Below are 24,936 nucleotides of genomic sequence, written 5' to 3' on the forward strand. Positions count from 1 at the left end.
TCCCCAACAAATCATGTTCATCTATGCATCTGATAATTCTGTTCTTAACTACAGTTTCTGCCAATTTGCCTGGTACTGATGTTAAACTCACCAGCCTGTAATTGCCAGGATCACCTCTAAGGTCTTTTTTAAAAATCAGAGTTACATTAGCTAACTTCCAGTCATCTGGTACAGGGGCTTGCTTCAGCGATAGTCAGTTCAGTTAGTAGTTGTGAAATTTTATATTTGAGTTCCTTCAGAACTCAAGTGAATACTGTCTGGTCCTTGTGACTTATTACTGCTTAATTTATCAGTTTGCTCCAAAACTTCTTCTATTGACACATCAACATGGGACAGTACTTCAGACAGCTCCAAAAAGGATAGCTCTGATGTGGCTACCTCCCCCACATCCTCTGCAGTGAAGACTGATGGAAAAAATTCATTTAGCTTTCTCTGCAATGGCCTTGTCTTCCTTGAGTGCTTATTTAATGCCTTGGTCATCTAGTGGACTCACTTTCTCTTTGACAGACTTCCTGCTTCTGATGTACTTTTAAAAATTGTTAGTTTTTGAATCTTTAGAAAGTTGTTTCTCAAATTCTTTCTTAACCTACTTTACTATACTTACACACTTGACTTGTCAGAGTTCATGTACCTTCTTATTATCCTCACTAGGATTTGACTTCCAAATTTTAAAGGATGCCTTTTTGCCTCTAACTGCCTCCATCACTTTGCTATTTAGCCATGGTGGCATTCTTTTGGTTCTGCTATTGTCTTTTATGATTTGGCATACACATTTAATGTGAAGCTCTATTACTGTATTTTTAAATAGTTCCATGCTGCTTTCAGACATTTAGCTTTTGTGACCCTTTTAATTTATATAACAAACATCCTGATTTTTCTGTAGTTCCCCTTCTTAAAGTTAAATGATATTGTGCTAGGGTTTTTTGGTATTAAAAATAACATCCTTGTAAGAGAATAATTACATTACAGTCAGTATTACCAAGAAGTTCAGCTATAATTACCTCTTGAACAAGATCCTGTGTGCCACATAGGACTAAATTAAGAATTGCCTCTCCCCTTGTGGGCTCCAGAATAAGCTACTCCAAGAAGCAGCTTGAACTGTTAAGAACTTTTGTTACAAAGTTATGCCTTATATACTGCATTCTGAAAAGTTCATTACCTACTACAGGACCAAAAAAAAAAAAAATCTGTGTCTTGGTCTCACTTCAACTATCATTTAGGTTATGTATTCACTGCATAGTTAACGCAGGCTCTTACCTGAGTGTTAGCCAAACCTCTCCTACCATTTACATAGGAAAAAACTCTCATCCAGGTTCACTTTAAGCCTAGACTAGTTTACCTAGGGGGATTTAGCTTAAGCAAAGCCAGGGCTGTAATTTGGGATGGGACTTGTTCCCTTTGCAGTAAGGACACAGGCAAAAATAGCTAACAGTCCTTTAATAGCCTTCCCACAATTCCCTGCAAATTTCCAGTTGTCATAGGAATAAGTGAGGGACTCAGGTCTCCAGAATGAGGATCTAGGAAACAATGGATTGGTTTTAATGCTTGATGTGGAAGATATTCACTTTACTGACAGGAGGGGGGAGGGAATATCACTGGGGGAAACTGTATTTGGTTGTGTTACCAACTAAGCAGCACTACTTGCTGAGCACCATCAGGAATTAAAATTTATGCATGACAAATTAAAATATTACAAGAAACAATGACTTGTTGATAATACAGAGTCCAATCTCTTAATGGTGAAGTCTTGTGTAGACAAAGCCTTAGCATCCAGCACCTTTGCATATTTTATATTTGCCCGCAAATGGGTGGGAAGTAGCACTGCCTAGACAAAAGGAGAATTCTATTTTCACCAAGAATTAAACTTAACCTTCCAAGTGCCATAAAAGGGTATAATCTTGAAGATATTCCAGAGTTGTATTTTATGTGTAGACTGCATGATCTATAGACTCAATTTGTGCTACTCATCTTCTATTAATCTGCAAGTCAGCTTTTGTTAAAATAAAAAAAAAAAAAGTCATAAAAAGGCTGTTTCATCATCACCACCCATGTTACATGGGCAATGTTGTTAACCAGGAACCGCATTACATTTCTGAATTTATATATTAAGTTACTATTAGGTCACCAACATTGCTGCTTGCAAAAGCCAGGCATTCCCACTTTGAAGTGTATCCCACAATCCCCTTAAATTGAATGAGTAGTCCCATTTATTTCAATGGGACTATAAACACTGCAAGGAGGATTAGGCCTTTATCTTGCATTTGTAAATATTGACAGTAATAACAAATAAAACCTTTACCATAACAGTTGTGTTCAATTAGATACACTAATACTATGGATCCTTATATGTAATTTACATAACATTTCTATGTGATCATTCAAATCTGCACTTCTATAACCACTGCAATATACAAACTAGGGAGTATACAGTTCATTCATTCCTTAATCACTTCTGAAGTGATCAGAAACCGACTACTGGTGTTTGTCTTAGACTTCCAGTACCCTTTCACTGCTTGTTCTTTAACTCTGGTCCAAACAGTGAAAGGGATTGTTACTATGCAAATAGCAACACAACCTTATCTCCACCCATCACCACCTGGACTAGGGCTAAAATGTTAAACAGTTATGAGAGTCAGTTCCAAGACTTGCTAAAGCCTGTTTGGCCTGCATCCATGCTAACCTAAACTGTGGTTAGTCTGAATTAATTTGAATCCTCAGTATACACTATTTAAAATCATTTGAAATATCATTGTTTTAGCATTTAGTAAATGAGGCCAAAAAGCAAGTTTTAAATAGTGGGAGCCCACTTGCCTTTTCTGCATAAACCCAAATACATTGGTGCAATCAAGGATTTTCATTTTATTTCCCACCATGTTATAAGGATAGAGACTCAGATGGTGAAACATGTAACATCATAAAACTACAGGGTTAGAAGGGATCACAAAGGTCATCTAGTCTAACCCCTACCAAGATGCAGCATTTGTGGTGTCTAAGCCATCCAAGACAGAGGCTATCCAGCCTCTTTTTGAAAACCTCCATTGAAGGAGATTCCATGACTTGCCTAAATTTGTTCCATTCTACTATTCTTACAGTTAGGAATTTTTTCCCGAGATTTAATTTAAATCTGCTATCATGTAGTTTGAACCTATTCCTCTTGTCCTGCCCTCTGTGGCAAGAGACAATTTTTCTGCATTTTTTTTATAGCGGTCTTCAAATACTTGAAAGTCTGCCATCATGTCCCCCCTTAATCTCCTCTTTTCCAAACTAAACATACCCATTCCCTTCAGCCTTTGCTCATATGGTTTGCATTCCATCCCATCCCTTTCATCATCTTTGGATACACTGGATATTTGAGAAGTGGATATTTCATGTAGTGGATATTTGAGAAGAAGCAAGCTATGCTAAATTTGTCAGCTAGCGGGACAGGTTGATAATAGGTCCACAGCAGAGAAAATTTGTAATTGAACTTGTTCTCAAAAAACACTGGCCCATTTACAACAGGAAATACTAGAAGCAATACAGGAAACTCAAGCTACCCCTTAGGACTGATACATGCCCTTCTTAGCTGGTGAAAGAGCAAAGCGACTGTGGGACCACTACTCTGAAAGTCTGTTTTGAGGAAGGATACCTACTAGCCACCCTAAAGCATGCAATATCCAACCTGTATTTAAACCACTGCTTGACAGAGCCAGACATGCAAAAGTTTTGAATGTTCATAAACCCTTCTGTTTCAGACAACATCTAAATAATCAGGGTTAGGACTAGGCTTGCTTTGTGGGCAAATTATTCCTCAACTGCCTACCGCAAGTTTACCATACATCTTCCTCTGGACTAGCCACTGTCACAGACAGGATACTGGAGTGTAGGAGCACTGTTCTGATCTAGTATGGCAATTCTTATGTTCCTTCTGGACCAGATCTGAGCCTACCTCTGGAAAAGAGAGCCATGAGATAAGACACAAGAAGGCCCTGTTCACCCACTATAGCAGCACTCCAATATCTGGTGCCCTGCCACCACTTCTCCTTCCTCACACACAATCCCCCTCACTGGGATAATGTCAGCAGACATTAGACATGCAGACCCTCTGATGAAGTAATTCAGACCCTGCTCAAGAAAATGGCACCCCCTACTGTTCCCCATCTAGAGCTGGAACAGCAGTGTCCCCAGGACACCCTATTCCTAAGAGAAGTAGTTGCCATTCCCCTTATAGCAGTGACAGCACTGGAGGTGTCCAACTGCATAATCAGGAACGCATTGCTGCTTCAGTTTTCATTTGATTCACATTTGTGAAGTTCTCAGAATATATAGAGACTAGAATCTTTTTTTCCTTTTTTTTTTTTTTTTTTTTTTTTTTTTAAATGAAACCTGAGACTCTGCGAGAGTTGGTTGCACTAATGCAGGAAAGATTCCTAACTCAAAGCAAGTTATTTTTCAAAACCTGCATCCTAGTAAGCGGGTGTTTAAAATTTAACTGGTTTACCTAGGTTATACAGGAAATGGTTAATAGGCAAAGAGATATAGACAATTCTAACCAAGCAGTTTTAACAGGTTCTATCATCTTCCAACTCCAGGTCTCTTCGAGTCTCTCTAGACTTCTCATAATGGTTTTGCATTCCAAAAGTCTGTGTTAGTTTGGAATTAGCTTAGTTCTGTTGAAAAACTTCTGTCAGTACAGCCAACATGAGGAAGTTACCTTTACAATATTTCTTGCACAAGAAAAGAAACTGTACAATACAGCAGACAATGTTATATACTGTTTAGTTTGTACTGTTCAAAGAGCCACGTAAAGAAAGCGTCTTTAGCTGGCCAGGAGTATTGCTCTCTGCTTGGGTGTCTGGGCCTGTCTAGGAACAAAGATCCAGTTCCACTTATAGTCAAGGTCTTCCCTTAAGAGGCTTGTAAAATGTGATCTTTGTCTCATATGAAATAGGTATGTCACAAGGTAGTGTTCCCTTGTTCAGATATCTTATTCCAAACTTGGACAACACATGTACGTTCCAGTCTCGTCTTCCATCTAGGCCAAGGAATTTTGGTATCCAAGTTTCCAATGCTGAACATCTGAAATGGAGCTTTCTACAGCCACTTATAGGCTTTTAAGAGACAAAGTTGTACAATTGCTTCAATATACCATAAATATTATGCTAACAGCCTTCAAATAGGTAAGGAAGTGAACAAGACATCCTCAAACCTTCATGCCAAATCAATGTAATGTTTTTACCTGAGCTTCCTTAGAAATAGATACAGGCTTCTAACTTGCTCTTTATAACAGGTATGTGCCCTCCTCTCACCCACACTTATACCAATACCCAAAATGCTATAACTCAATGTCTTGATATCAGTACTGCAGCCAAGCCCTTCATAATCCAGGCCTCAAGTACTTGAATGATAGGCCTTTCACCCATGTATTGGATCAGTCAACCAAGGTTAATCAAGAAAAAAAATAGTCAAAGCTTGTGATGAAGGGGAAAGAACAGAGAGCAAACAAAAATATAAAATTTTTCAAGTCACATACCTCAGCCTTTTGAATAATTGCACAGGTGATTAGCCCAGATCAGTTAGATTGCAGTAGTAGGTAATAGATGTCGGTAGGTACACACATTAGCCTGTTTCCATTATGAATTCCTGGGTTTATAATTTGAAAAATCAAAAATTCTAATCAGCAACTTCCTAAATATGTGGTCAGCAAGGAATTTCTTTTGTATTAGTTTCTGCGGCCTATAAAAAGAAAGTTTGAGATACTTTGATTTCTAGTAAAAAACAGATTTTTTTTTTCAGGCACTTACATTTTTAAGCTAAAGACAATTAGCAATTCAGTGTTACTCAGCTCTGATGTGAGCACTTGCAGAACTACTTCTAGCTGATTTTTAACATGCTGTGAACATCAGTATCAAAATTCAGAATTTTCCCAGCAACACAGATTGAGCCATTAAGATATGTTCATGCCCACAGCTTTCTGCAACCCACCTACAGCACCTGGGAGCTTAGAAAACAAATAGGGCTTGTCTACACCACAGATGTTAATGGCACAGCTACGGTGCTGCAGCTGTACCAGTGTAGCACCATAGTGAAGACACTTGCTACAGCAATGTCAGGGGGGTTTAACTGAATGATTTCAGCACTCACCTGGGATGTGGGAGACCTGGGTTCAATTCCCTTTTCTGCCTGAGGGAAAGAAGGGATTTGAAGAGGGGTCTCCTACTTCAAGAGTGTATGCTCTAACTACTGAGCTATAGGATATTCTGATCTGGGGCTCCCTCAATCTCTCCTGAGGAAGCTGCTCCACTAAGGATAAATAATGAAAGTCACTAGATCAGGGGGACTGGACCCTGGGTTTCTCAGCTGGGTGCCTTTACCCCCTACACTATAGAGTCACTCTCTGGCCCTATTCCTAATTAATTATCCACAGTTGAATAGCTTCAATAGGAGAGACTGACGGAGCCCCACAATAAAACCACACTGTTCATTAAATGAAGAGGATTGGAGAGCTCTTTCTTCCTTTAGTGCTTTATGTGTGGCAACTAGAGGGGTCTGAATATGCGAGACCTCTTTCTTATATCTCCCTTGTCCTTCCTCAGAAATAGAGAAATTTCAGATTGAGGGTCCTCTAGAAAGGGAGGACCTTGTGGTTTCTCAGGGTGAGCAAGCTGATTGTAGGATTGGATGGTTGGGCTGGAGTGGGTCCAGGAAGGGACTTCCCAGGGTCCCATGGTTTGCGCAAGGGAGATTCTTGGACTTAGGCTGATTCCATGCCACAGGCACCAGGCTCCATCCTTGGAGGTCCAAAGGAAGTCCAAAGGAAATCCTTGGTCCACTTACTGCACTGGTAGTCAGAGCTGGCAAAATGTAGACAAAAATGCAAAATCAGAGCTCAAGTTCTCATAGTAAAAAAAAAAAAATAGAAAGACAAATACAGCTTGGAGTTCTCCAATGGGGAACCTTTCAGGGTCAGCATAACAAAACTTAGCATTGGAGTTGGCTCTCAAGGTGTTGCATCTCAGTATCCAGGACATCTCCGTGACCAAGAGGGATACACCCTCCTTCAGCGAGCTGCAGAACATGAAGCTCATGTCATCTTGCTTCAGGAAACACTACTACTGACTATCACTTCATGGTTTTGCTGTTGTCTCTCTCCTTCATCACAGGCAATATGCAGGATGGTATTCTACATCAGGGAAGGTATTCTAGCAACTCCAATCTCACAATCAAATGTGAGGTTATTGAATGGACAGCTGTAACAGTGAAGGACCTGACTTAACATCTATAAATCTCCATCTGCCAACTGGTCAACTCCACTCCTATCCACCTCCTCACGACCTTCAGTCTATTGTGGCAATTTTAATTCACACCATTCCCACTGGGGATACCCTGAGGATAATCTGGATGGAGTAAGGCTAGAGAACCATGTGTCAACAGTCAACCTGTAACTTCAACATGATCCTAAGCAGCCAACCACTTTCCATAGAAGAACCTGAGGTCCATCTTCTGCTAACCTTGTGTCTTTTTTTTTTTTTAAATTAAACAGCTAGAAAACAACCTTCAGTGGATCACAGAGTGTAAATTCCAACTACAAGCGGCCTCCAAAAACATTGGTAGAATTGTTTTCAACTTGTGGATAATGACTCAGAGCCAGATATTTGGAACTACATCAGTGCCTTCTAACAAGCTTTCTGGGATGAAGTCCTTGCCACTGCTAAGAAATCTATACATCGGATTGTCAACAATTCATTCCTGGGTGGTCTTTTCATGCAACCAGACTACATCAGGAATTTAAGTCCGCCAAGAACAACGAGATGGTTTGACAAAGATCTTTTTCACCTTCTAGCTCAAACCAGGCAATGGTCAAAGGCCGAGTTCCTAATCAAGACAAAGCTTTCAGTCATGCAGTTAAATTGGCAGTTGCTGCAGCAAAGGTAGTACCATTGACTCTGGCCACTGGGCCACACTGCCCTGCCGCAAAGGGTAGTCCCATTGACTTAGGCCACACTGTCCAGCACCAAAGGGCAGCTGCATTGTCTCCAACAATTGGGCCATGCTGCCTTAGGAGCCATGGCTGCTGTAGCGACTTGGGAGACTAAGCCACTTGGGCCACCCAAGCTCTACTTTAATTCCCCCACAGGCCAACACCCCTGATGGAGGGTATTTACCCTACGACAGGGATGCATCAAGGAAGACTACACCAGGCTGGGGAAAGATGCTTAAAGAAATAGAGGCTCAGGTAATCTTCAGTGGGATTCTAACTGACAGCGAAGGTGAGACAAGATTATAATGATCAACAGATGGCTCAGGCAATGGTGCTATAAAAGGAGGGCTTTGGGATGTTGGACCACTGGAAGGCATTCGTGGACAGATAACTGTTCTCGTGGGATGGACTCCACCTGAGTAGGGAAGGAAATAGACTTCCAGGATGGAGGTGGCACAACTGACTAAAAGAGCTTTAAACTAGGAATTCAGTGGAGATGCTTATGTAATCTCCATGCCTGATTCTAATACTGAGTTAGAGGGAAAAGTAAGTAAAAGAAGCTCTAGCAATGGAAAAAACAACAGAGGGAAGGAGAATTGTCAACAAGAGGAAGAGATAGTGCCAATATCACTGACAATAATAGTCAAGTAGACAACAGTGGCAGTAAAATAACTACCTAATCAGGGGAAGAATCTGGGTGAAGCCAAGCAGAAACAACTACAATGTCCGTGCACCAATACAAGAAACCTGGGTAACAAATGGAGGAACTCGAACTACTGGTGCAGGAAATAAAACCATATATTACAGGGATAATGGAAACACAGTGCAACTGTAGTCAGCACTGGAATACAAGTATGGAAGGGTATGTGCTATTCAGGAAAGACAAAGGTAAAGGTGGTGGGGTACCACTGTATATTAATGACAAGAGACTGACTACAGAATTTAGAAGTGATAGAATCAATAAAACGGAAGCTGTTCAAAATCACTTGGGGGAAGAAAGGTAAGAAAGTCTCCACTAGAATAGTGCTTGGGGTCTGCTACAGACCCCCAGGATCCAATTTGGATATGGACAGAGACCTCAACATTTTTAAATGAAATACATATTACCAGGAATTATGTGATTATGGGAGACCAGTTTCCCAGATATAGATTGGAGGACAAATGCTAGTAATAAAGTTAGAGCCCAGATATTCCTGGTTGTGATAATCAACAAATTTCTCAACCAAACAGTTAATGAACCAACAAGATGTGATGCCATTTAAGATTTAGTACACCTCTACCCCGATATAACACTGCCCTCGGGAGCCAAAAAAAATCTTACCGCATTATATCGAACTTGCTTTAATCCACCAGAGTGCGCAGCCCCCCGCCCCCCCCCCCGGAGCACTGCTTTACGGCGTTATATCCGAATTCATGTTATATCAGGTCGCGTTATATTGGGGTAGAGGTGTACTGGTAAGTAGCAAGGGCCTCATAGAAGAGCTAGTTGTAGAGGACAGCCTTGGTTTGAGTGATCATGAATTAACTGAGTTTAAACAAAATGGAAGGATAAATAAATAGGTCTGCAGCTAGGGTCCTTGATTTCTAAAGGGCAACATTTAAAAATTAAGGGAATGAGATTGGAAAGTAGACTGAATTGAGGAATTTAAGGATCTGAATATGGAGGTGGCCTGGAATTAGTTTCTGCAACTTTGACTTAAAGTATCTGAAGCCTGCAGCCCAAGAAGGGGAGTGGGGAGGGGGAAATGTAGAGAAGGATTGCAGACCAAATCATCTCAGACAGGTTATTAAGAGAAATCAGAAAGCCTACAAAGGAAGGGATAGATCTACCTCTTGGAGGCCACAAAATGTAGGGGAAAAGTGAAAACTACTAAAAGACAAACAGCGTCAGTTCTTGGAAAAGAAATTAAAGCAATAATAAAAGGTTCTTTAGCCATACAAATAAAAAGAAAATAAGGAAAGAAGTGGGACTGCTAAGCATTGAGGATGGGATGGAGTGTCAAGATAATCCAGGCATGGCCCAACACCTAAATGAATGCTTTGCCTCAGTTTTTAATAAGAGTAATGAAGAGCTTGGGGGCAGTGGCAGGGTAATGGGAACAAGGATATGGAAGTATAAATTACCACTTCCAAGGTGGAAGCCAAACACAAACATCTTAATGGGACCAAATCGGGGGGTCCAGATACTCTCCATCCAACAATGTTAAAAGAACTGGGACATGAAATTGCAAGCCAAATAGCAAGGATTTTTAATGAATCCACAAACTCAGGATCATACCCCATGTCTGGAGAATTCACACCATCTATTTTTAAGAAAGGAAAATAAATGACCCAGGAAAATATAGGCCTATTAGTTTGACCTTACTTGTCTTAGAACAAAGTTTGAGAGAGAGAGAGAATAATTAGAGAGAGAGATAAAATGTTAATTGGGATAAAATACTACATGGTTTTATGAAAGATAGTTCGTGCCACACCAACCTGAACTCTTTGAGAAGGTAACTGATTTTCCAGTAGATCTAATCTAGCTGCATTGCAGTAAAGCATTTGACAGATTCCAATGTGGGACTACATTAGTGAAATTGGAAAAGATGGGGATTAATATGAGAACTGAAAGGCGGGTAAGGAACTGGTTAAAGGGGAGACTACAATGAGTTATGCTGAAAGGTGAATTGTCAGACTGGAAGGAGGTTACGATTGTAGTTCTTCAAGGACTGGTCTTGGGACCAGTCTTACTTAACATTTTCATTAAATGGCCTTGGCACAAAAATTGGAAATATGCTAATAAAATTTGCAGATGACACAAAGTTGGGTACTGACAATATGGTGGACTGGAATGTCATACAAGAAGATTTGGATGACATTGAAAACTGGAGTAAGAGAAATGGGATGAAATTTAATAGTGCAAAGTAATGCACTTAGGGACTAATAAGAGTTTTTGCTATAATCTAGGGAATACCTCAGTTGGAAGCTACAGAGGAGGAAAAAGACCTGGGTATATTGGTTGATCACAGGATGGTTATGAGCCATACATGTGATTCAGCCCTCTAAAAAGACTAATGCAGTCACTGGATGCATCAGGCAAAGTATTTCCAGTAGAGACAGGGAAGTGTTAGTACCATTATACAAGGCATTGGTGAAACCCCATCTGAAATACTGTGTGCAATTCTTGTCTCCCATATTTAAGAAGGATGAAATTCAAACTGGAACAGGTGCAGAGAAGGGCTGCTAGGTTGATAAGAGGAATGGAGAACCTACCTTATATGAATGGAGGCTTCAGGACCTTGGCTTGTTTAGCCTAACAAAATGAAGGATGAAGGAAGAAATGATTGCACTCTATAAATACATCAGAAGCATAAACAGGAGGGAGAGGCTAGGGAGCTGTTCTACAGCGAGTCATGGCTGTGAGCATGGGAAGCTTCCCTGGATTTTTGATATAGCGCTTCAACCTACACTTCCACCACTTGGGGCGGGGGATGAGAGCTGCCACTTGGGCTGGACCCAGAGCCACTGCCTGTGCCAGGCATGGGGGATTTTGCTGCTGAGATGCTGTCACTGCTTCCAGGGAGCTTTACTGCTTGGGGAGGGAGGCCTCAGGAAACCCTGCCCCAGCCTGACCACTTGAGATGGGCCTGAATCTCCACAGAGCTATCACAGATTTCTACACAGGACTCAACCAGCAAGGGAGATGCCAGAGACGGTCTCTCTCAACTTTCTCTACCATGCTGCACTCCAAATGGTTGAGCAGGGGGCATGCAGAAAGGGAAAGGGAATCCCCTTCGCCAATAGAGACAGGCCATGAGTTTTGGTGCCCACAGAAACCATTCCAGGTCCTACTCAGAACCCCAGCACAGAAACATGAAAGTTCTGATTTCATCTGAAGGGACTGCCACAAAAGAAACACCCAGAGTCTTAGCTGACTATCCCTGCAGGATCTAGGGGACACAAAAATCCAAACCCATATTTAGGAGTGACGAGTCAGTCAAAAGCAGAAGGATTAGGGGACTACAGAGTCAATGATGTCAGGTTCTCAGCACCAGACCCAATCTAGTTAAGATCCAGGGGGATGTGAGCTAATTATCTAGGCAGAGCCTCACACATGCAATTCTCCTGAATCTTCAGTGCTAGATCCTCAGTACTGGACTGCTAAGCACAGAATACATGCTGCCAAGAAAGCAGGGGTACTAGCCTTCAGCACCAGAGTCAACAGACCTTGACAAATGAGCAGACCATGCTGACAGTATAAACACCTCTTCTAACACTTCAGAGAAAAATCAGTGGCAGTACTCAACTCAGTTAACCTAAGAAAAACCAGGACCTCATGTGACAAAGTTGGAATTTTCTGTAGTATTTTATGACACCTATCTGTGCCTCAGTTTCCCCCATACGTTGCATTGTTACCCACTGGGGGGGGGGGAAGGGGAGAGAGAGAGAGAGATTAAGTTTGCTGTCAGGGCAGACTAAGGCCTTGGCTACACTCGGGACTGCCGCAGCAGCGCTGTGAAGCGCGAGTGTAGTCACGCTGTATGTACTCCACCTCCCCGAGGGGAGTAGCTTGCAGCGCTGCGAGCGAGTGTGCAGCGCTGCAGGCACTGATTACACTGGCGCTTTACAACACTGTACTCGCTGTGCTCAGGGGGGTGTTTTTTCACACCCCTGAGCGCAGCAAGTTGCAGCGCTGTACAGCGCCAGTGTAGCCAAGGCCTAAGAGACATAGTTGTGTCTGTCACCTCCCTGTCTAAATGGATTGAAGAGTCATCAAGGAACAGTTGAAACCGATCCAGATCAACAAGGGGGTCAGAGACACAATGCAAGTTCCAGTGACTCGCAAATTTTGCTACCTTTCAGCAGGGGAGCTGAGAAAAGACCACTCCTCTCACTCTCCTGTTCTCAAGCTGCGAGGCCCCTCTGCCTGTTGTCTTCTGGAGGAAGCTCGGAGCTTGCTCACCTGGGAACTGACTAAGGAGGTCACACAGAGAGGGAGACAGAGCTTGAAAATAGAGTTTCACTACAGTGTGGCTGTGGGCTGACCAGACTGGACTATCCATTAACCTTCATTCCTCTATTCTGACTTAAAAATCTTTCAGATTGTGTGTGCCAGGTGACTAATAAACAATTAATCTGGTTTTGAAAAGGCTGCCTGTGTGGCTGTAAATACCCACTGGGAACACTGTGGCCAGAAGGGGTACTGCACAAGCCTCCGGCAGGAGTCTGGTCTGGCTGGATTCGCTGGAAGGAGTCAGAGGGTACGTCTTCACTACCCGCCGATCCGGCGGGTAGCAATCGGTCTATCAGGGATCGACTTACCGCGTCTAGTGAAGACGCGATAAAATCGATCCCTGATGGCTCTACCGTCGACTCCAGAAATCCACCGCGGCAAGAGGCGGTAGCGGAGTCGACGGCGGCGCGGCAGCGGTCGACTTGCCCCCGTCCTCGCAGCCAGGTAAGTCGACCTAAAATACGCCACTTCAGCTACGCTATTCACGTAGCTGAAGTTGCGTATCTTAGGTCGACCCCCCCGCTGTAGTGTAGACCTAGCCAGAGAGAAAAACAGGGATCGCTAGTGCTGAAGGCCCAGACTTGGAGACCATAGGCCTGTCCCAACAGAACTGAGTGGGTCCTTGGAGCCCGGCGCACTAAAGGAGTCAATCCCAAGAGACTGGTTGTAAGCTGGGTATAGCCAGACCCTGTGAATGCATGGCGCCTGGGTATTGCTGATAGTGGGCATTCTGACAAGTGGGCTACTCAAGTTAGCAGCGCACAAAGAGAGTGTCCCAAGAGAAACTGTTCTTTAGACAATTCCAGAACTCAAAGGAAGGAGGAGTCAATCCCACAAGTGGGAATAAATAAAATTTGAAGTCTTTGTGTAAATGAGCTATACACATTTATAACCTTAACTCCATTTTAAGGCACTGTATGGGAATCCTCTACGGAGGTCAGTCTGTGGAATGTCAAGTTTAGAAGACAAGGTGGGATACAGCTACAACACTGCATATAAGTTTAGAAGAAGCAGTGACAAGATATTTAGTTTCTAGGTTAACTAGGATAAAATACACAGAATCAGAACTTAGTACATCCCGTCATATGATTTTATTTTTTAAATTGTCTCTCCATCAAGCCTTGAGATAACAGTATGCATCTCAAATTAGTCTGCACTTTCAGTATGCAGTCATTTCACACACCTTTTGATTGTGTGAACAATGACATATTTAAGTAGTATTTTATCATTTCCTGTATTAAATGGTAGCATCCAAGTTTTCACTTTCATGAAAGCAACACTTTATTGCAATACATAGAAGAGCAACTAATCTGTTATAATCAGACAGCAAGCCTTTTTTCATTAGGCCACATCAATAGTATAGTGTACTGTACACCAAAATTAAGGCTACCAGAAAATTTCAGTTACAACCCACCATGTTCAGGTTTAGATACAAAACTGTTTTCAACCTAGTTTTCCACAATAAGTACTTCCCAAATGCAAACAGACAAACCTTTGATGATATTCAAGCATTTCACTCTGATCAGCTCAGAAGAAAGAAGATGATTAAAAAGCTACACAAAATGAAGTACTTGAGGCATTCCTCTTACAGTGGAGGGAGCTATGTGAAGGGAGAGAGAGATCATGTTTACATAACTTCTTAAGTTATACTTCTGAGCTGGAGTTTCCCATGCTTGGTCTTGGAATAAAGCTACTTTAAAAATACACACACAGAGAACTGACACCTGAACTTTGAAAGCTGGCATGTAAATAAGACAAATATACAAGAGCAACTAATCTCTTATAATACGTCCACAGTCAAGTTTGAAAAAAATTGATCAGATAGTAAGGTTAGAAGCCATTGACCCAAAAAAAAAGCATTATTCATGGGCATCCTTAGTGGGCATCTAACGCTTACAAGACAGTCCGCTAACTAATCCCTTCAGCATAAAGAATATTCCTCTGACAGGCCCAAGAATGCTATTGGGACAGTCTCCATGAGAAAAATTATAAATCTTTGATCCAAGCATAATTCTCCTTCTCACAACAACAGTCAATGTTAGAGCAGAGACTGTTGTAGATATACAGAATGGTTACCACTCAGTTTTAGGATGTTCCCAAATGTTGGTGTGCTCTAACACTTAAATTCATCTAAAAAGGTTTAGTTTCTACCTTTTTACATTGCCAAGATCCAGCTCTCACAGTTTAAACAGATGCACTGTTGCCCTGATATGTCTTTAAAATGGAAAATTAACAGCAAGAACTATATTAAGGCAACATTATATGCTTGTCCAGATAAGAACTAGGAAATAAACGCAATTGCTACAAGATTTACACATTGCACAGCTATATAATTTATGCTATACCTTTATATAAATTAAGGCACATTTTAAAGAAACACAGAAACAGAAAACATTTATGAGCATCTTGGCAAAGGTAGTGTTGCTGCAGAACTTTAACCTTGACTTGAACTTGAAATACAGACAATATGAAAAAACAGTTAAAAAGACATTTCAGGTACTATGCCTGCCCCTGTGTTTCCCCCTCAATTTCCAGGTTTCACAAATCACACTTATTTTAAGGAGCTCCTCATCCATACTTGCTTTGCAAAACACCCACATAAACAGGAAGAACAGAACATGAATCTAACACAGAGTACTGTCAACAAGTACCAAGTAAACAAACTGAAAAAAAAAAAAGAATTCCCCTCTAAATTTTTCAACTGTAGTCATCCTACATGTTACAAGGCAGACTAGTAGTGAGAAAGTTTTCAAGCAGAAAGGCAATTCTTAGGTTGCCAGTTTTCTAAAATAAAAGATTCAGGAAATACAGAAGTTAAATGAGACTGCTACCTAGCACAAAACTAAGGTCTTTGCCTTGGATGTTGATAGTTCAGAGATAAAATCCTGTCCCTGCTTTGTCAGAGGACATGATAGTTTGTGAGAAGCATCACTGTCTAGTGGATAGACCGCAGGCCTGGGACTCAGGAAACCTGAGTTCTATTGCCAGCTCTGCCCACTAGCCTGCTGTGTGACCTTGGACAAGTCACTTTCCATCTTACAGAGGGGGAAACTGAGGCACAGAGGGGGGTAATGATACTAATCTCCTCTATAAAGTCTTTGAGAGCCTACTTATGAAAAGCAAATTTAACTGAACTAGCCCGTCAGACACCAGTACATCGCACACATTCTGCACAGATGTTAAAGCTAAAGCAGTTAAAGTAGTTTCACATGATGGCAAACCAATCTCTTGGAAGATGTGTGAATTTGCTTTTCAAACAATACCTGAACATTAATGCCTATGTTTTAAAAGAGTTCAAGGTTTTATCTAAACAATTTTCTTTGAAGACAGGGCTCTTCATAGCTAAAAACTCTTTTTGACCTGGATTTCATGAGAGCAAGCAGTAAAACTTCTGGATTCACAGACTCCTTTTCTCACAATGAAGCTTGTATTTATTAGTCTTGTCCAACTATCATTCCAGTTAACTTTGCGTAGCTCCTACTGTACAATAATGCACTCTCTCCTCAATGAAGATTTTAATCAGTAGAGTCTGATTTGTGACCCACAGGTGAACTCCACCAGTGAACAATGTTTACTTAATCTTTTTACTGAACTAGATATTCTTGCTACTATAAGTGACAAAGATGTGGATTTGACAAAAGCAAGCAGCTTAAATCCCCATAAGCAATCACTGTTACATGACAAATGTGGTTAACTACACAAGCATGAAGTGAGCAAACTGATATTAAACCAGATACATCTTAACTGTGTATAATTAATGGTATTAAAGGATAGCACTATGTAAAATGGACTACCATGGGGTTTCAAAGCATGTTTTTGCTACAGCCTGAATTGATTACCCTGGTCTCAGCTCTAGGCCAAAACTGTAGGTTTGTAAACTAGAATAAAGCAATAGTTTTGTAGAAAGAATACTCTACAGCTTTCATAGAAGTCTCAGACAACAAATGAATTTACATAATTACTGTATCGAGATTTACATAATACAGACAAGTTATTAGGAAGCATAAGAAACGGGACAGAAAATATAGAAATATTTTAATGTCATTTATTAAATAAGTGATGTGGCCTCATCTAGAATACTGAGTGCAGTATTGGGTCATCCCATCTCAAAAGAAATTACAGAATTAAAAAGGGTCAGAAAAGGGCAACATGAATTATCAGAGGCATGGAAAAACTCATATGAAGAGAGACTAAAGAGATAGTGATTGTTTACCTTAAAGGAAATAAGGAACATAAAAGGATATAAAATTATGAGTGGTGGTATAGCAAAGGTAAGTGGGAAGCTTCTGCTCTCCCCCTCTCATAACACAAAAGGCAAGGGGACAGTCAATGAAATTAAAAGATAGCAGATTCAAAGCCAATAAAATGAAACTTTATCTGCACATCATAAACTGTGGAACTAATTTTAACTAAAGTTGGATTACCCACACAATCCACAGTGATTCTATTAGGTTAAAATCCAAAAGAAGTTACTGACTCAGGGAAGGACCAATTAATAACAATTAACACTAGCACATATGTGCCACAGCTCATTTTCATAAAAGGACTGATCTCCCAACCTTTTAGTGGCATTAAGAAATAGGGTATGGGGAAATGATTGCAATAGAAAAAGTGACAGATAACCACATATAGATAAAGCTACCACATTTGGAGACTAAACAAAATAAATATGCAAACAACATGAAGTTGAGGTCAGTCAAACATAAATGGGTCTTTTAAAGGTGACATACCAGGCAATAAAGAGAAGCAGAGCAATGCAGATGATTCCCATACAAAGACACATTTAGCAGATGGTTATCACTTACATTATTTGTAGAGGGAAAATTTCAAGGAGGTCTAATAGACAGATATAATCATAAGGTAGCTTCTTAAGGAGAAGATGGAATAACTATTTAAATCTGGACAGCATGTGCTGCAGACTATAGACTACACCTTCCAAATTGAATTCATGCTATTTCTCTCTAGAGAAGAGAGAGGGCCTTCCTAATTCTTTGCAGGTTACATAAAACTGAATTAGTAGACAACTTATATAAAACAATTGTCATAGTTATGGATGAGATTTATTGTACTTGTGTGGAAATGTGAATTAGGTTAATGTTAATAAGATAAGTGCAAATGTAAATGATTATATTTGCTCACTTCATATGCTTATAACAATAGCAAAAAGTTTAATAAAATAAATTATGGAACTCACCACCACATGATATCATGGTGGCCAAAAATTAAATAAAATTCAAAAAGTGACTGGATATTCTTGTTAGCTATATAAATGTCCAAAGCTATAAAATGGACTAGCATTAACTATTATAAAATGTAGTAATCCTAATGCTTCATGGTTTAAGCCAATCTCCAACTATAGAAAATTAGGAGACCTAAAATGGGATAGAGGTTACTCCACATCTATGGGATCCCATATGGCAATTCCTATGTTCCTATAATGGTCAGATAAGTGAATGAAAATAATTAAACATTCAGGCTAATCACCACCTTTCAGCTGCAACTGTGAGTCCTTCCACAAAAAAGAGAACAGTCCTGAATTACACTGTCTAGGAGGCCATACTTCATCTTCGACTGCTGCACTGAAACAACTTTGATAGCTCTTTATCCCATACATTTTTAGAAAAATAATTTTGCCCATTCTTTAAAAAACACTTTGGTGTGAGAGGTATGCCATCTGAGACCTCTAATTCCACAGGGCTAACATTTTTCCTGGTTCAGACTTGAACACAGACTTTGGTATCATGTGGGATTCAATCTGTAAACCTTTCAATGATGGCACAGCAGTTTCTTTCTTAAAGTACATGTAGCCTAGTACTTCACACTGGATGGCAATCAGCTGATGAAACAGGTGTATATAGTTTACAGGAGCATGTAAGCTCTCTGTTAAAAAGCATCTCTTCTACTACTAAAGTGAGGGACACTTCTACAGAGATTTTATACTGGGGAATCTACAGCAAGTCAGCAACAGACTTGTGTGTGCATGCCAAATATGACAGTTTACATACAGCAGATGAATAAGTCACCAGCCTGTCACAAAAATAAAGCCAGAATCCAGAACCCCCTATTAGCTGAAGTTCAGAGAACAAGGTCCATAAATTTACATTTCTTCATCAAACTGTTTCCTAGAGATACAAGAATAGTCTTCTGACGTTCATATAACATATTTCATCTTGAAGGATCCAGTGATTTACTGATGTAGTTTCACCAGTGGCAGAAACATTAGCAGTACTGGCATACTCAAGGTTTCCATGCAGCATTTCTAACAGTGTCATTTAGACAAGTTCTGAGTGGAATTAGAGGTCATGTTAACTTCAGCAGCCACAGGAGACTTGTCCACACTAAACTAGCCACTGTTGCTAGCACCAGAGGAGCCGCATTGTGTAAGCGGGACTGGAAAATGTTTGACCAAACAAAAACAAAACTGTAGTGTAGATACAGCTACATACATAGCTATTTTCCAAGCTTAGCTTTCCAAGATAGATTTTCAAGACTTTAATAAAAAACAGATAAAGAATTCTATTTTAAATTCAGTTTCCCTTGAATGGTATACAAGTTTAACTTAAATAAACAGTTTTACCTCTTCTGTGACTATTTTTCCTACACAAGGACTTTTCACTAATATTTCCCCCTGGGAACCTTCAGTTCAGCTCTGACACAGGCAGGGCTCCAAATGGCCAAGGATGTTTTAGATACACACCATTACTACCACCACCTGACCTGTCAGCATCAACACTGGAAATGTGTGCTAAGACTTCCTAGTATAGGCAAAGCTTTAGCTACTGATGCAACTAGCAAAAAGCAACGTTTTCTCTATGGCTTTTGTTGGCTTACAACCCATAAAAAGTTGGCTTACCTTAAGAAACACAGAAGGAATCTTTTGGCTATGTTATAATGCTTCTGTGGGAAAGAGCTTCTAGCCTTTTATAATGGTTTCAGAATGAGTACATACAGTTTACTCTTTTCCTAAAATCATTAACTTCATCCTTTACTTCAGCTTGGCAAATATCTTGTTATCAATAATGTATTGAAAATATGGCAACTAAACAGAAATAAATGCACAATGGTTAAATTCTGTTTGCTTGTGACTGAAAAGCATGATAAATATCTAATTTAACAAAGAGGAAGGGACAAATGTTGAAGGGGCTGTAGGAGTAAGGAAGACTGCACATGTGGTGATTACACATAGTGATTAAGACATACTGTGATAAAAATCAAGTCTGAGATCCAGGCTATGACAAACAGTAATTTACAAATAGACTCTAGGGTTTTGCAAGGCCACTCTTATGTGGTCTGAAGAGTGGGAAAGGTGGCAAATTTTTACAAGCTGTTAATATATGCTTAAAAGCACTTCAGCCTATTGCTTCTTTATATTCAACTTTCTTAAATGAGACTCCCCTCTTCTAAGAGCTATGGAGCAAGTTCTCCTCAGATAAAAAAAAGGTGGTCTGTGTCTGTCCAGGACAGCATTATTTGGTTTTCATTTTATCAATGTAATACATTTAAATAAAGTCAAAACGCTAAAGGAAAATGTAATACCAGGACAACCCAAACTTTGACACTGCATCAAAATGTACAACTGCATGAATATAATTTTGCCTGTGCGTAATTAGAGATATGCAGTGATGTTGTAACTATGTTGGTCCCTGAAGAGCTATGTGCAAGATCAAAACCTTGTCTTTCTCACCAACAAAAGGTGGTCCAATAAAACATACTACCTCATACACCCTTGCATCTGAAGAAGTGAGGTTCTTACCCACGAAAGCTTATGCTCCCAATACTTCTGTTAGTCTTAAAGGTGCCACATGACCCTCTGTTGCTTTTTACAGATTCAGACTAACACGGCTACCCCTCTGATACTCATACACCCTGTCTCTCTAGTAATTAGAAATGCACTTGATACAAACACTTTACTATCTCTTGGACTAAAATATACTACAGTTAACTGGTTTCTGACATTACATTCTAATAAGAGGTTAGAAATAAAGTTGTGTTACTAAAGTGGAGATAAATTTTAAGTCTATATTTGAATCATAGTTAAGCTTTCAAACCAAGTGCTGTTTTTTCCTCATTCACACAAGTATTAAGAATAGATTTTACTCTTCTAATCTTAAATATCCATTTTTTATTCAGATCCATGCTAAATCAACTAATATCATCTGATGTGCACATCACTGTTTTTAACTGTATCTTTTGCAATAATTTCAGTCATTCCACTTGTATAGTGCCACATACATCACACACACTTCTAGTATTAAAATCATAAGATCAACATATATTGAATATAAAACCCACCACATCATGTAAACTCCTCTTAGTGAGATGGTAAATCTCCAACAGGTAAAGATGCCTTTTGACAAATCTTCTAACTCAAAAGACAGTGGACAGAGCAGCTGGACTGGGTGTCAGGAGGCCAAGTTCTACTCCTGATTCTCACCTGCGGTGTAACCTTTGGCAAATCACTGCACTTCTGTTTTTCTTTCTACTCCCACCCTTTGTCATTTTCTCTATTTAGACCATAGACTCTTCAGTGCAAAGACTGTCTATGCATCTGTACACAGTATAATACAATGGGTCCCTAATTTAATTTGCAGCCTCTAGGTAAGTAATAAAGGATCACTGCAAATTATGCAGGATCATTGGAAATTATGCACTCAACTATCCAGGATTAAAGAAGAAACAAACAATCCATTGAGAAAGCCTGCAGGAGAATGGCTCAACTACCAAGAGAGTAACTTGTTTCCCAGTTCTGAATACCCATTAGTGGAGAACCATTTGGACTCCTAAGCCTGTTTATGAGGCTTCTTCAAAGAAGCCAGCTTGCAGCTGAATTTATGTTAAAGTAATTTAACCTGTAGTAGCCTAAAAATGAAGGCTGATAGCCCAGCTCTTTTAAGACCTACTCACAACAGATTGCCAAGAGTGGCCAAATGAAGCATACCCAGGATCTGCCAGCCACCACGGCTACATCAACATGGAACTTCTGAATATTTCCCACGGCTGGTGAAGCTAGCGATGGTATGACAACCCATGAAAGCTTGACACCATCATTTTTACAACTATCATCAAACAATGATCTGAGCAGATCTAGGCAGCCTGCTGCTGGTGTGTTAGCTACCAATCCTACACTAGTACTCCCACCCCATCGTTAACCAAGGCACTACAGAGCAATGTGGAAAATTGTCCAGAAGCAGCTGTGTCAACAAGGCTTACAAGAGACTTTGTCGCCTCCATGGTATAGGAAGCCCATATTCCTGCCCAACAAGGTAGAGCTCCAGACCTCCAGGATACAAGCAGAGCCCCCCAGCTTCCCAACACGCCTGACCCACGGAAAGCTGGGAGCCCCAGGGTACAAGCAGCTTAAGGATGCGGGGGAGACTAATCATATACGTGTTACGAGGCAGCCCATAAAAGCCTGCTGCTCCTGCAGCCGCCCCCTAAGACAAATGGGCCCGATTAACAGGGGTTCGGGCGCACACGGTAGAAAGAGCCCCCCAACCACAACGCCGGGAAGTGCCACTCCGGGACCCCACCCGCATGGGGCAGGGGCCCTCTCCGCTCGCCCCGGCGAAGACCCCTGCACGACAGACCGGGGAGCGCCTGACCGGCCCAAGGCCTAGGGAGCAGCCTGCAGCCGAGCCGGCCCCACTGGGGGGACAGATGGACAGATAGCCAGAGCCCCCCGAGCCGCCACCACCCCCCGCTGAGGGGCCGGTCCGGCTGCGCCTGGAGTACCTGGCGCCGGCAGCTCCTCCGCTCCTCCCCGGCCGGGCGGGCTGGGGCCCCGGGCACTGCTCTCCCTGCGCCCCCGCCGGCGGCTCCGCCCTCGGCGCCCGGCCGCTTCCCCTTCGCTCTCACTGAGGGGAGGGGCCGAACGGGAAGCGACCCCTGGAGGACACGCCCCTGAGCGAGCAGCGCCCTATGGGAGAAACCCGAGCGCGGTGGCTTGGCCGGCACACAACAGCTTCCGGGACACCGCGGCGCCGGACACTCCCTAACAACCGCGTTCCGTTACTATGCGGAAGTGCAGCCGCTCAACTGCTGGATTTCATTCGTGACCCTTGTTCAGAGTGAGGGGGAGACACCAGTGCCCCGCGGGAAGTGGGAGGGGACACGGTACCCCGCGGGAAGGGTAAGACACTGTTGTTGCTGCAGAGACACCAATACCTTGCTGGGCTGGGCAGACGAGAACACCGCCATTATCGCAGGAAAGCACTGGTGCTATGGTAGGAAACAATGCTGGCCCAGGGCGCCTGGGGCCTCGTCTGCGCTGCAGTAGCCCAGTCCCGCAAGGGGTGCAGCCGTTGGTGCTGTTCTGGCAAGCTTCAGGGTGGATAAGAAGCACCTTCCAGTGGTGAAGGCATTAGTGTAGGACCCAGGACACCTCCGTTCAACTCCCTGTTCTGTCACAAATTCACTTAGTGCCCTTGGGTGAGTGGTTAGTGACCCTGTGCCTTCTCTGTAAAATGGGAATAATGGTACCCCCCTCATGGGGATGTTGGGAGGATCAGTGCAATATAGAGTTTGAGGTAGTCTGAGGCTACCCTAAAAAATAGGTATGTTTCAAAATGTGCACTAACATGTTGTAAAATCCTAGACTAGAAAAGACTAATTATAGCTACTCAAAGTGATCTTGTCCTGTCCACACTGGGATTTTACTGATGTACAGTCTGCATTCCATTTTGGATCCACAGCCCACCAGAGATAGCAGTTGGCAGCTCCTCCATGCACAAGCATGTACCTCACACTGTTCACAGAATCCTCTGACACCTGTCCCTTCTGCTGCAAGAGGAAGACTCTGGCACACACCTATGTAGAGTGCACCAGGCTGCAGCCCCTCTTCCAGTTCCTTCAGAACCTCTTACTGAGGTTCTGGCTTCCCTTTTCCCCTCATTTGTTCATCCTGGCACATCTTATCCACAGCCCCGTGTTGGGATGGTGCCAAATTGTGTGGCCATACTGAATTAATGGTTTGAGAATGTGGCTTGACATAACTGAATTGCGAAAAATGATTCTGGGGGCAGAATCTTTCTCTTAGCATCAGGCAGATGCCAGAGGTGAAACTGACTGGCTCCATGCTGTGTGTATGATTAATACTGATCTTTGAGTCAGCAAATACGTCCTCTCAAAAGCAAGCAACACATGTAGAACATCTTAAGTAGAGCATAGACTGACCGGGGCATTTTGACCCTGTTGAATGACATCATGCAGGGGGCTGAAGTGAATGATTGATAAGGGAGTGAATATGGGGTAATTTTCAGTTAGCACCACTCTGCAGTCTCCTCCTAAAGTATTAAGTAGGTAAAAATTAGTTACCACATGCCCATGGGACATGCTTTTAAGGCATATGACCTCCTTGAGTAAAAAGAGTATAAAAATCAAGCAAATCAAATTACTGTTGGGATTCCTTAATTAACGCTTAAAGAAGCAACGCTGCTAAACAAAGTGGCCAAAACTCTGCTCCGTTGGTTCGAGTAGGACTGTGAACCAGAGGGGTCTCAAGGCAACCAAGGCCTTGCTTTGGGGGAATCCGACACATACCAGAGGGCTGAGAAGAACAGACAAGGAGAGAAGAAGCCATTGCCAAGCAGAAACTGTGTGAGGCTAGTGCAGGGTCTGTTTGTGTATGCTTGTGAAAGAAAGACTTGTTAAGGGGAACGTATAGCTCTTAATGTCTAACGTAGGAGTTATGTGCTTAATATAACCCTTTACCGCTTGTGTAATTCCTTCTCAATAAACTGCTGTGAATTGAAGATAATTACTGTGGACCTTTTTCACTGGTATGACAGTAATCTGCTCCACTGGGAGCCAGTAAAGATCCATTTCAGGTGTAGTAGCGCCCCCTGCTGTCAACATTTGATAGAGGACAGTTTACTGTAGTGTCTAAACAAAAACAAGGAGAAGTCCTTGTGGCACCTTAGAGACTAACAAATTTATTTGGGCATAAGCTTTCGTGGGCTAAAACCCACTTCATCAGATGCAT

General features: G+C 41.7%; 1 protein-coding gene across 3 annotated transcripts in view; it reads right to left on the reverse strand.

Moving 5' to 3' along the window:
* Nucleotides 1-22,732, reverse strand: part of CSNK1G1 (casein kinase 1 gamma 1) — a 307,364-nt gene extending 284,632 nt beyond the window's left edge. For all 3 annotated transcript variants that reach the window (XM_024213737.3, XM_024213736.3, XM_026648214.2), the window contains exon 1: nt 22,689-22,732. The gene's annotated coding sequence lies outside the window, so the exon portion shown is untranslated. The remainder of the gene's footprint in view (nt 1-22,688) is intronic.
* Nucleotides 22,733-24,936: the final 2,204 nt, after the last annotated feature.

Source organism: Terrapene carolina, unplaced genomic scaffold (assembly GCF_002925995.2).
Source record: "Terrapene carolina triunguis isolate 2854851 unplaced genomic scaffold, T_m_triunguis-2.0 Scaffold67, whole genome shotgun sequence".
Classification (NCBI taxonomy): Eukaryota; Metazoa; Chordata; order Testudines; family Emydidae; genus Terrapene; species Terrapene triunguis.